Raw genomic sequence first — 13,734 nt, 5'->3', positions numbered from 1 at the left:
AGACTTCGGCAACCCTGGCTCACGCCTCAAACACGTTTCATCCAGCGGTGCTCTAGAAGTGCTGAACAGCTGTGGAGGAAGTCGCAAATGTCCACTGACTTTCCCAACTGCAAATTCATGCTCAGAACCTACAACCTCGCCCTCAACCATGCCAAACAAGTCTACTTCGGTTCTCTCATCTCCTCACTATCGTACAACCCTAAACAGCTTTTTGATAGTTTTCACTCCCTTCTTAGCCCTAAACCACAGCCACCTGTGATGGATCTTAGTGCTGAAGAGCTGGCTGCCTACTTCAAAAAGAAAATTGATGACATCCATCAGGAAATAACTTCCAAATCCCAGACTAGCACTGACCCTAGTCTTGTCAGCATGGCATCTGGCTCCTGCTCACTGTCTGTACTCAGACCAACGACAGAGAAAGAAGTCTCCAAATTGCTTTCCTCGGCTTGCACCACCACCTGTGCTAGCGACCCTCTCCCCTCACACCTCCTCCGATCCCTCTCCACAGTGTTAATCTCCCATCTCACCACTATATTCAACCTCTCTCTGACCTCTGGCATCTTTCCCTCTTCTTTCAAACACGCCATCATAACCCCACTGCTAAAGAAGCCGACTCTTGACGCGACTGACGCTGCCAACTACCGACCCATCTCTAATCTCCCCTTCATGTCCAAACTACTAGAATGCCTAGTTTACTCCCGCCTTGTAAGCTATCTATCAGAGAAATCTCTCCTAGACCCCCTACAGTTTGGCTTCTGACCCCAACACTTGACAGAAACTGCCCTTACAAGGCTATCAAACAACCTCCTGACAGCCAAATCGAGGGGCAATTACTACCTACTGATCCTCCTCGACCTCTCCGCAGCATTCGACACTGTTGACCAAAAACTCCTCCTCATTGTGCTTCGCTCCATCGGTCTAAAGAACACGGCTCTCTTCTGGTTTTCCTCCTAACTATCTGACCACTCATTCAGCGTTTCCTTTGCTGGCTCTACCTCCCCTCCTCTTCCTCTTGCTGTTGGGGTCCCCCAGGGCTCAGTCCTCGCCCCCTCCTTTTCTCCACCTACACAGCCCCTATTGGACAGACCATCAGGAGTTTTGGCATCCAATACCACCTCTACGCTGACGACACCCAGCTATACACCTCGTCCCGTGACATCTCTGCACCTTTCCTCCAAAACATCACTGACTGTCTGTCCGCTGTCTCTAACACTATGTCCTCTCTACCTAAAACTAAACCTCTCTAAAACTGACTTACTGGTATTTCCACCCTCCACTAACCAACCTCATCCTGACATCTCCATCTCAGTGTGTGGCGCCACTATAACTCCCAGACAACATTCCCGCTGCCTTGGAGTCATATTCGACTCCGATCTCTCCTTTCCCTCTTACATCCAATCTCTTGCCCGAACATGTCAACTGCACATCAAAAATATCACAAGAATCTGCTCTTTTCTCACCCCAGACACGCTAAAAACGCTTATTGCTGCCCTCATCCACTCTTGGCTCGATTATTGCAACTCGTTGCTGATCGGCCTCCCCTGCACCAGACTCTACCCTCTCCAATCCATCCTGAATGTGGTAGCCAGGCTCATCTTCCTGTCCAGCTGCTACTCGGACGCCTCTGCCCTGTGCCAGTCACTGCACTGGCTGCCCGTTAAATACAGAATTCAATTTAAACTCACTACCTTCATCCACAAAGCCCTCCACAGCGCAGCGCCACTCTTTATTGTCTCCCTCATCTAAATCCATCACCCAGCCCGGGCTCTCTGCTCTGCTAATGAAACTAGACTGAACGCCCCTCTAATTCGAGCTTCTCATTTCTGCCTCCAAGACTTATCCAGAGCAGCACCAGTCTTCTGGAACGCACTACCAAAGGATACCCGGGCAATCTAGGACTCACAAAACTTCAGGCATGCTCTAAAAACGCACCTCTTCAGGGAGGCATACCGCATTCCCTAAACCAAACCCCTCTGTATGCCACCTGATAATATGCTCCCTGACCTACTGACTGCAATCCCTGCTAGCCACCATCAACTGCCCTTGCAGTCATACTGATTCTGCCGTCACACGGCTAAATGTCTGACCATTGTCTATGTGTATAGCATCCCTCACTCTCCACCTCGCCATACCGTGAACATCTCCAGCCACTTTACCTTCTGTATCACCCCATTACTTGTAGTACGAAGCTCGTTGGAGCAGGACCCTCACCCCTATTGTTTCCATCAACTGATTACTATGTAACCGTGGTTCTGTATTTTTGTACTTGTCTTTCTGTATCCCCCTGTCTATGTAAGCGCTGCAGAATATGTTGGGGCTATACAAATAAAGATTATTATTATTATTCACAACCAGTGTAACAAACCAGAAGATGTCTGTGTCATGTGCAAAGATCCTTTACTTTCCCCCTTGTCTCACATTCCTGAAAGAAAGGCTGAAACCATCCCCTACAGGGGATACCCATGGAGAAACCCTCTGTTTTTAGAGTTTGGCAATATTTACCTTTCAAAGGTATCCTCTAGAAATACCACTTGGTTGACTATACCCAACCCAACTAGTCTTCTTGTAGGTAAGTAACTTCTCTCTTGAATAGGTTCAACCCTTTCCCCAATAACAGTTGAAAAATAAGCTATAGACCTACATTTACTAAACAGCCTCGGTTTCTGTAGGCACCTGCTTGCAGGGTTTCTCTGTATTTTGTCTTATAATCTATTTTTTGAAAGGAAAGGAAGGAAATTACTTGGATCACAAGAACAATCCCATCTTCCTGTCCTGCATTGTTGTGGTAACTATATAAACATCGTACAAATACAGATACAGCAGGCAGAAAGACTGTTTATATTAGTATACTGATTTCATTTACAGATGTTGCAGAGCCGAATCGGTCATTTAGAGGGGTTGTCAGAGTTCAGAAAAACCCCTGCCAACGGGTCCCCCATAAAGTCAGCAGTTACCTCTCCCCATTACCCTGTTCCTCCCCACCGGCTCCGATCTCCGTGTGACTTCACTTTATAGGTGGGCTTAGCCTGTAAACAAGATGCAGCAGCCAATGACAGCGCTCAGCAATCATGGTTGAGCGCTGTAATTGGCTGCTACAGCATGTTTACAGTATGTCACAGCTGCTTATAAACAGAAAGCAGAGACTGAAGCCAGCGGCGGAGGATGAACACGGAAGAGGTGATTTTTTTTTTTTTTTATTGCATGGCGGATCCATTGACAGAGGGTTTCCTTAACTCAGACAATCCATTTAAACTTTATTTAAAGGGTTAATGCCATCTGGGGGCTGTTGTGGCTGAGATAGCAATAGCTACTGTATGTGGTAGCTGGGGTGCCTAGGAATATGGAAGCAGTCAATTGGGCTGTTTTGCTGTTGCACGCTCCCGCCCAACCGGAGGCACTGCACATAGCTGGACCGGGGCGGGGGAGGGGTCAGTCAGGGAAAACGTAGCAGGTTTACCTGCAGTCCCATGTAAGTTTACAAGTAAGACATTGTGCGTCAGTGACTACATCTTTCATTCCGCTCTGCTGTGTCTAAGCTCAGGAACGAAATGTACGAGGCACAACGCCATTAACTCAGCATGGACAGAGAAAGAAAGGGTTTGTCTTGGGAGTTAGCATAAAGATTTGTTGGCAGATATTGCCAGATGCGGCTTCGGTTTTTCCTACCTCATTTGCACTTTCCGGCGTGAAACCCTCATAACTCACATTTATTGACACATTAATTTGACATCAATGGAAACAGAAACTCAAAAGCAGAGGCGTAACTTGAAGCTCCCGGGCCCCCAGTGCAAAACTTGTAACAGGGCCCCCAACTGTAATGCTTTATTCATAGTACTGGGTTCCCTATATGGAGAAGAGAGGCCTTATGGGGTCCCCCAAGGCTCCTGGGCCCGCGTGCAACCGCATCCCCTGCATCCTCTGTAGTTATGCCCCTGCTCAAAAGTATTCATTTAACAAACCTGTCTGACAGTAAAATCTTGCTGCCCATAGCAACCAATCACAGCACAGGTTTCATTTTACCTCAGCAGCTAGAGACATAGAACTGCACTGTGATTGGTTGCTATGGACAACAAGGACGTCTTACTGTCAGACAGGTTTGCTAAATGAAAAATCTTGAGTTTCTGTTTCCATTTATATCAAATTTATGTATCAATAAACGGGAGTTATGGGGGTTTCACAGATATCAGGTTTGCTAAATATGGCCCAAAAAGTTTTATTCTGCCATAGTCGTCGCTAGGGGGAACATGAGACAAAATGGCTGCTAATGGAGACAGGAGAGAGTTTTGTGTCCTTGATTTTCACGCCTACCAGTCTGTTATTTGGTTTGGTGAAGCTCCCCCAGCGGGCGCACGATTTAGAAGTGGCTCTCCAATATTAAGGGAAAAGGTTGCATCTGTAAGTGAAAACCATGCGGCCGCCCACCAGTAAGCGTGGAAACAGCGGAGCGCGTCTGTGCAAGTCTCACACGAAGTCCTCAGAAATTCGCCATCAGAGCAAGCAGAGAATCGGACGTCCCGCAGCTGATTGCGTGGGAGATTCTGCGCAAATGTTTGTGATGTTATTCCTACCAAGAACTATTGTTATCGGGCGATAGAGCGCGGCGGCGGTCTGTGAGAGCATGCAGACTGTGATGGGAAGCAATGGAGTCTTTAGTGATCAGTGATGAAGCCGCCTTCCATCTTTCACGGTAACAAACATAATGCCAGAATCTGGAGGAGGAGACCAACCTGTCTACGTGGAGCAACCCCTCAAGGTGAGTGTGCTCAGTGCTATAACCTGTAGTAAAGTGTATGGCCCCTTCATTCTCCATGAGGAAACAATCCGGGGGATTTTATACCTTTTCTTTGATGGTGGATTAGTATCTATTGATTTCAATCAATATAAAATTTCTAAAAGTAATTTTCTATTCTACGACGATTTGCAATTATCCCTAAGGGCTAAGTCACACGGGCGCATCGGCATCCATACCCCGGCGCCGATGCGCCCATGTGACTGACAGTTAGAAGACGGCCGTACCTGAAGACGGCCGTCTCTCTGCAGCGCTGATGAAAGAACACATGACCGGCAATGAAGCCGGTCACATGTTCTTTCCTCCGGCGCTGCAGTCACACGGATTTTTTAACGACAAACTATATAATTATGACGACTTGCAGCCACCCCTAGGGGGAGCTAATCTGTATATCAGTTTTTACAGCTAATATTGAAATCAAGGGAGGGGCAGAGGTGAACAACTGTGTTGTTAGTGAGCTCCCTCTAGTGGCAACTACAGATAGCTGCTTTGATAGTGTTATGGCAAGTCAGAAAAACTGTTTTGTGTGGGACTTCTCCCCCCATGGGTCCTGCATGTATGATATATATATATACGCCGCTGTCCAAAGGCTATAAAAACATTCTGAAATAAAACATGTCCAGATTAAAAATTATGAAATTACCACAAATTTGAAAAAAAAAACACAGGTTCCCCGATTCCCTTTTTTTAATCAAAGATGAAGGAGAATGGGGCTTCCTTCATTGCAGTCTCGTACATTTGATATTGTACTTCAGTTGCTTTCTTATCTCCTTACCCACAGCCAATACACATTTTTACTGACCTCACTACTGGGCTTTTAATTTGCACATACATCTTTTTAAGACGATGGCTTGGCTTACTACCAACAGCCAGGCTCCTGCTCTAACCATCAGATGCAAAGAAACCTGGTAGTTTAACCCCTTACCTGCCACAATCAATAGCAACAGCAGCATGTAAGCAAATGTACAAGAATACAATTACTATAATACTGCTCCCTATAAGGCCGGGGCTGCACGGCAAAACGTGTTGCATGCAATGTCGCATTTAATGATTGTCAATGGAGTTATGTTGTGACCTAAGGAGACTGTAGAAAGTCCAAGTCTTTTGGATTTTAGATGCAGGTTGAATGCAATTTTTCCTTTCTAGATATACTGTATATGTAAGGTACATGCAGCACTAACTTTCCTATGATTTACCTTTTTTTTTTAAAAAAAAATAACAGCCAAATTGCTGCTCTGAAACTGTCATGCGACTGCTATTATGCCACACTGGTTATCCTAGCCTAATACTGCCCCCTACATGCAGGAATATAACTGCTACAATACTGTCCCCCTAAGGAATTAAATTACCAAGAATATAGAATTTATGCAATTGAAGAATAAGGATGTGTATTTCCATCTGTTCCTGAGAGGATATAATCATGTACCCCCCGCTTTGGATTCATTTATACGTAAATTTATATGGTTGAACCAAGTGCATTGATTCATAACTCCTGAGTGGCACACCACCCGTGGGGCGAGGGAAATTAAGGATGTGATTATATTTGGCAGCAGAGTTCAGTCATTAAGAGTTCTTTGTTGGACAGCTATAAATAACAGCCTGTACCCTTGGGACAATCAGTTAGAATGCGCTAGTCCAAACAATAACACGTTACTAGAAAGATGATGGCAATCTACAATATAAATTCAGAGAAGTTATGACAATAGCGTGGGTCCTGCCAGTGTCTAGCCCCAGCCAGGATTATACAATAGTGGCAGCGTACACCACTCGCAGCGGCACCAGATCGGTGGACATTATGGCTCAGGATTTCCTTAGTATTGCACAGGTGATGGAATTATTCTCAGAAACCATAAGATGCTTTTTCTATAGGATATCAAATCATGACCTGCTGTGGGTACTTCAGGCCTGGGGCTGAGAAACACCGATCTAGGGGAGGACAATAGTGCTGTGCCACAGCGAATTCAAAATTACTTTGGTCACAGTCCTCACCACTCCCTTAAATATATAAGCCACACTATCAACTTACAAATACCTATTGATATGTTTAGGGGCAGACGTATACTCACTTTGTCAGTTAGGGACAGAGGTACGATACTACTATACAAGTAGCAATATAACCAATAATATTGATTTAAATCGAGTGACAGCTGTAGTCTGAAGGATTACATGCAACTCAATGTATGGGCTCTTTCCCACAAGCGTAGGCGTTTCTATGTGCGCCCGCTGGCACTGTAAAAGCATGTGAACACGCACACAAATCTAACATTTGTGTGCCTGTTTAGACGGCATGGGCCCGGCGCATATACGCTGAGCTGCAATGCCGTAGCCTCCCCTTCCCTCCCCGGCTTACCTCTTCTCTTGTTCCCTCCGGCTGTTTGCAATGGGAGTGGGTGGGAGGGGTGAAGCTAAGCACCCGCCACATTTTCGTAGCCAGCAATGGAAGGGGGCGGAGCTTAGCTCCGCCCCCTCTTATTGCAAACAGCCGGGGGGGATGAAAGAGGAGGAGAGAAGAGGGAGGGAGTTTAGCAGTCACGCTGCTAAACTCTCTCCGACCTCCCTTCTCTGGCCGTTGTCATTGGCTCCGATAGGAGCCCACGCAGTAGCCGACGTATTCCGGGCACAAAGATAGTTCTAGGAATATCCCTTGCTGCCAGGTGCTATATTTGCCAGCTGGGCACTTTTACATCGCGGGAATACACCTGTATGATCCAATGCATCAGACGGTAGCATATATCAGCTGGCCGTGAAAACGGTGGCCGATATACGCTCGTGTGAATAAGCCCTGTAGCTGTTTACTGCAGCTGTTGCTCCATAGTTAAAACAATTAGTTGAGTTAAAACAAGCCTTGTTTGTACATTTCCAGGAGAAATAACACAGAGTTGTCACAAAACAGTTCTACGTAAAGATGCTCCAGAATTGGTAATACAAATAATTACTATAATAGACACATCAGATTGTAGATGTTTTCTTTCCTTTCCTTCTCCATCTGGCCCGGACCACTATGACGACTTCTCATGACTGCAGAGTTTGCTGCTGAGATGTTTTTGGCACCTCACTTATGCAGCTATTCTCAGCATATATAGTAACATAGATTCAGACTCCTAACCAAACCCAAAAATTAAGTCATAAGTCAGTGCAGACCCTAGAGGGGTCCCATCCATAGTAATATTCCATGACATATCTTTACATATGGGATTCTGACAGACTTACTACATACACTCTACTGTGCAGGAAACAGGAATAAATGACCTGTAGCTTGTGCCCACCCCAGTTTCACCCAGTATCTGGGTGGGCCAGTTCAATAAGTGCCGTGGTGTAATGGTCCCTACACAGCGTGATGCTGTCTGCAATGATTGGACAGTGTCAGAATGAATAATTAGCCATCTCACTGACAAAGAAAATAGCTTTCAGTTGTCAATTTATTCCAGGACTAAAACAAGGTGTAAATGTAGTAGGCAACCACTTAGGGCACCCCTTTGCAACCAGGATTCAGGGGGCACAATTTTATTTAAAAAGACTTTGATGCATATTGTAATTGTACCACGGGGAAACCACATGGCTGAGCTGTAATGTGCGTTATCCCTGAACGTGTGTAGGACTTGTTACGGTAGAAGGAACGCCAGAGACATGATTTATTCAAACATTTGTAATACTAACAGAGGGACTACACAACCCGGAGCTCCAAGAAAATCCACTCCAGTATTGTTAACTCAGAGAATAAGGGTTTTTGCTAAAAACAACTAGTCAGGAGAGCTCACTGCTTATTTTTTCTTTTCAACAATAGTTTTTTATGGATCATGTACTCAAATGTACATACAGAGCATAGGAAAATTATACGTTTCTTAAAGATAACATTCTTTACAAAGAGAAAAGAAAGTTTCGAAGCAATAGTATAAGCTTCTATTGCATTTGGAGATTAAATAACAAGGAGAAATAGAAAGCACATATCAGTTATTTTCACCATAGGTAAGGTAACTAAAAGAAGGTAAAGGAGGAAAGACGGGGGGTAAGGGAGGGCGGTATAGATAGGAGGGGGGGGAGGAGGATATGGAGGGAGAGTAATGGAAATAGGAGATATGGAAAGAGACAATCAGGGAAATTAGGAATACAAACACGTTAAAACCTTATCTAGGTCTCCCAGAAGTTATTCTGTTTAACAAGGAAAACTATTCAACCAAAGGTTCCGCATGTTTTAATATTGAGAAATACCATCATTCCACAGGACCAAGATTCTTTCATAAATACTGTGTTCAGATATGAGTTGTATTAGTTCTTTCATGGTGGGTAATGTGCTAGATTTCCAATTTCTTGTAATTAGGGATTTAGCACCCAGCAAAATATGGCCAACAAGTTTTTTTGGTGGAAGCAAAATTTTACCCGGATCTAATAACAATAGGGCGGTCCCTGGAGAGAAAGGGAGTTCGAGTCCCGTAACTTTGTTAATAGGACTGTATACGTCCTTCCAAAAGGGGAGACGGTGTGGACATGACCAGCAAATATGTAGTAGGGAACCTGATTGTCCACAACCTCTCCAACAAAGGTCATTAGTGGTTAAATTCCTCCTAGCCAGTATTGATAGGGTGTAGTACCATCGTGTCAGGAGTTTTAAGTGGGTTTCAATCAAACTGGCTCCCTGTGAAGATTGGCCTGCCCACCTAAAAGCTTTAAGCCAATTGGCGGTGTGATTTTTTAGACCAATGTCTTTTTCCCAATTAATGAGATGGCGTTTTCCTGAGGCTGTCAAATTTCCCGAGAATTCCTCATAGAAAAGCCTAGTAGGAAATTTTTTGTTTGAGGAGTTTAAAAAAGAGAAGATTATGTCTGGGACCTCAATATCTTAAAGATTATGGGCTTGTAGGAAGGAAGTCAATTGAATATATTTAAATGCTTCGGTTTTGGATAAACGATGTTTAGATATTAGAGTTCCAAAAGGGAGAAAGCCACTTTTTGAATAAAGGTCAGATATGTATGTTATACCATTTTTGGTCCATGATTTAAGTTGCATGTTGGGAATAAAATATTCCAATGTTTCCAGGGTTACATATAACAAGGGTCTAGTTGTATTTTTGTCAGCATATTGGGTTAAGTTCATCCAAACCTCTAGTGAGGCCTTCATCGGAGGGGATAGCTTCAAGGTGTCTATAAACTTCCAAGGGGTGAGATGGAGGCCCCGATAAGATTTTTAGTAGTTTTTGTTTATTGTATTTTAATTCTATTGAGGGCCAATTAAGTTTTGGGTTGCAGCGTACCCAAGGCAGAAGGTGGCTCAATAAAGTAGATTTATAGTAGGATTCTAAGTTGGGAAGACCCAAGCCCCCCCGATACCTATTTAGGGATAGGTTAGATAGCGCTATTCTAGGCTTCTTGTTTTGCCATATATATTTAGAGAGTTGTCTTTGGAAGCTAATTAAGGTGTGTTTTGAGAACGGCAAAGGAAGTGTGCGAAAGTAGTGGAGGATTTTTGGTAGTATGAGCATTTTATAAATAGAGACTCTGCCAAACCACGATAGCGGGTATGAAAGGACATTTTCCATTTCCTTTTGGATATCTATGAGAAGCTGGGGGAAATTAACTGCTATCAAGTCAGATGTGGGAAAGGAAAGATTTTACACCTAAGTAGGCAATGGATCTTTCCTGCCACTGGAATGGAATTTCTGCTTGTATTTCTTTTTTTAGTTCTGCACTAAGATGTATTCCAAGAATCTGAGATTTGTTAGAATTCAATTTGTAATCAGAGATTTCCGCAAATTTAGATAGTGTCGTTTGGATTGTTCTCAGGGACTAGAGAGAGTTTGTCAAAATAAGGAGGACATCATCGGCAAATAAGCTAGTTTTATGCTGTCTACATCCAGCTGGGATTCCATTTATATTTGGGTTTCTTCTTATAATTTCAGCAAGAGGCTCCATTATTAATGTAAATAGTAATGGTGAGGGGGCATGGCCTGGCCATGGTGGAGAGAGGCAGCAAGTACTGAGAGCTCCTGAGCCCAGAGGCACCGGCGGCCTGCAGCGCGGTAACTCATCCGACCAGAGACCCACCATGGGAAGCAGCAAGAAGGGCAGACCCCAAAGACGCATCTCAGCTCACTCCCGGACCTCCACAAGCCGCGGACTGGAGGCTTTTATGTTCGGCGGCAAACAGAGGGAGCGCCAAGATGGCGCCGGCGGCAGACCGGAAGAAGAGCAGAGGGACCTGAGCGAGGCCGGGCAGCGGCAGAAAGGGAAAGAGGTTTCTCCCGGCGCCTCCACCAAGACACTGGCTGACACACACGGCGGGTCCGACAGTGAGGACAGCAGCGGCTACGCACCCGGCCCCTCCAAGCAAGCCGCGGCAGAGGGAGACACCACCGCAGGGCAGGTGATGCAGCGCAGCAGTGGAGGTACGGCAAAGAAAGGGGGGGAACCGCGGATGTTTACAGACCCCATCGGCCAGGTTGTAGGGGAGAAGGCAGGTCCCCAAGAGGAGACACAACAGCCCACAGTGAACAAGAAGCTGCAATATGGGGTGCTCATAGACACACAAAATGGCGCCCACAGCTCACAGCAGCCCCCCCACCAGAGAGCCAACACCAGCTCCGCCAGCCATAACTATGCAGCACCAAGAAAAACCCCTACCCCAGCTGGGAGATGGAGGACAGAGGTGGGACCTGAGGAAGCAGAAGGGGGTCATTCAGCACTAGCCCTTCAATACCAACAGGGCACACAGGGCCCAAAGGGGACTGGGGAACTGCCACAACCAATTTCCGAGAACACTGGGCCAGAGACTGAAACTCAAGCCCAGGCCCCCAAAACAGGAACTGCGACCCCCAACATAAGGGCAGGACCGAGCAGTAGACAAAGCCCACAGGCCCCACATGAAGAGAGCTGCAGCACCGCACAAGAGGCACAATGGCCACAGATAAAGAGGCTGTCAATGAGCACAGACGCACCTAAAGATAAAGGCGCAGAGCACACACAGTTTGCTGAGGGCAATAACAATGCAACCCACACGCCAACAATGTGTCCCCCCCCCCAGACAAGACAGTCAAGTGAGACAGGATTACACGATATCAGAATTCCGTGAACTACGTGCTCAACTACAATCTATCCCCACTAGAGAAGACATGGAAAACTATATCTCGTGCTTAGAGTCAGCATACAAAGCCGAGATATGTTCAGTCCGCCAAGAGGTTCACCACCTGGAAGAGAGAGTATCAATAACGGAGGGCGATGTAACTAACCTCGCCGACAGAGCAGAAAGTCATGAAGACGCCCTTGCCACAGTGTCCCACCAATTGCATTTCCTTATGCACTCTCTAGATGACCTAGAAAACAGAGGACGCAGATGCAATATCCACGTTAGAGGCCTCCCGGAAGAAATTGAACCCAGTGGATTAGAGAGGTCCGTGAGACTCATCTTCAATGATCTGAATAACATCCCACCAGATACCCCATTGGAAATGGACAGGTGTCACAGAGCCCTGGGCCCAAAACCTACAGACCCCAATAGACCACGCGACGTGGTATGCAAGATACACAAATTTCACCTGAAAGAAGCTATACTGAGGGGGGACCGTGAAAGACGAGAAGTACAATTCGAGGGGGCAGGGCTTCAGATATTGCCGGATCTTTCAAGACTTACACTGGCTAAAAGAAGAGCCCTACATCCATTACTTGAGGAACTACGCCGCCGAACATCACATACAACTGGGGGTTTCCATTCCACCTCCAAGTCCGGCATAGGGGAGGCACGAGAAAGTTGAGGCACCCAGAAGAAATATCGGACTTCTGCGAGACGTTCGATATCCCGGTTCCCGATATCTTGGGGTGGCCAACATTGCCCCTTCTACCCAGGAACGAACACCCTCAACAGCCATATAGGGGTCCAAGGGGGAGGAGGAGATGCCGGGAGAGACGAGATAGAGCACGTCTCCCACCCGACCCCCCTCGGGGCTGAAGCAGACCCTAAAAAACCGTGCCCATGATCTGTCTCATGAACGAGATCCGAATAGCTGCAAAACCCGACCTGTTTGTACTTCACCTACTGGTTCTTCAAAACGTTACACTTTAAATAATGTTGCCGTGCGGTGGGCTGGGGGTGCCTTCCGGGGCGGTCTCCCCGCCGTTGGAAAGCGCGTCCCAAACTGGGGGCCCAGGGCTGACTATAGGTCGCCACAAGGGCAGGGTATTTGATTACCTCTCCTCCCCCAGTGTTATCTCATTCCCGCACATTGTGTTTTCATTTATCTTTCCTCTTATTAGTCATTTCAAGAGCTTAGACATCTCCCCCTCTGATAGGGAGCGGTGGGTGAAGCTCATTTTGGAAGTTTAGTGAAATACTAACTATAGAAGTTTGAATTTTCTGTTGTCTTTCCCTCGCATTTCTCCTATACGTTGCCTTAGTGTCCTCCACGACTCCCCCCACCCACTACTTCCCTCCCCCCCCCCCCTCCCCTCCTTCACATAAAGACACCACTTCGCTCCCTGGGGGAGACCCGGGGAACGGGAGTCCTTGAGACCATCAGATACAGTCCAGTGCCACTTCACAGGCCTGACCCCGGCAACGACTCAGGGCACTGCCAAATTCACTTATTCGTTTGGCCTAACACCTGCAACCATGTCCAAACTCAACTTCTGCTCACTGAACGCTAGAGGCCTCAACGTGGCGCAAAAAAGAAGCCAGATTTTATACCAAGCGCATAAATTAAAAACACATGTTTTATTTCTGCAGGAGACGCACTTCTGTGAGGGACACATCCCGACCATGAGAGACAGACAATTCGTGACGTGGTACCATAGCACGAACCCCTCCTCCAAATCCAGAGGAGTATTAATCGCAATACACAGAACGGTACCACACGAGATCCTGGGCTCCGAATGGATCCGGAGGGTCGCTTTGTCTTCCTTAAGGTCCGCGTGTGGGGTAAGCTTTTAACTCTTGCAGCATGGTACCTTCCCAATCGGAG

The sequence above is a fragment of the Eleutherodactylus coqui genome, chromosome 6, assembly GCF_035609145.1.
Source record: "Eleutherodactylus coqui strain aEleCoq1 chromosome 6, aEleCoq1.hap1, whole genome shotgun sequence".
NCBI classification, from domain to species: Eukaryota; Metazoa; Chordata; class Amphibia; order Anura; family Eleutherodactylidae; genus Eleutherodactylus; species Eleutherodactylus coqui.
Note: the sequence above shows the minus strand (reverse complement) of the source record.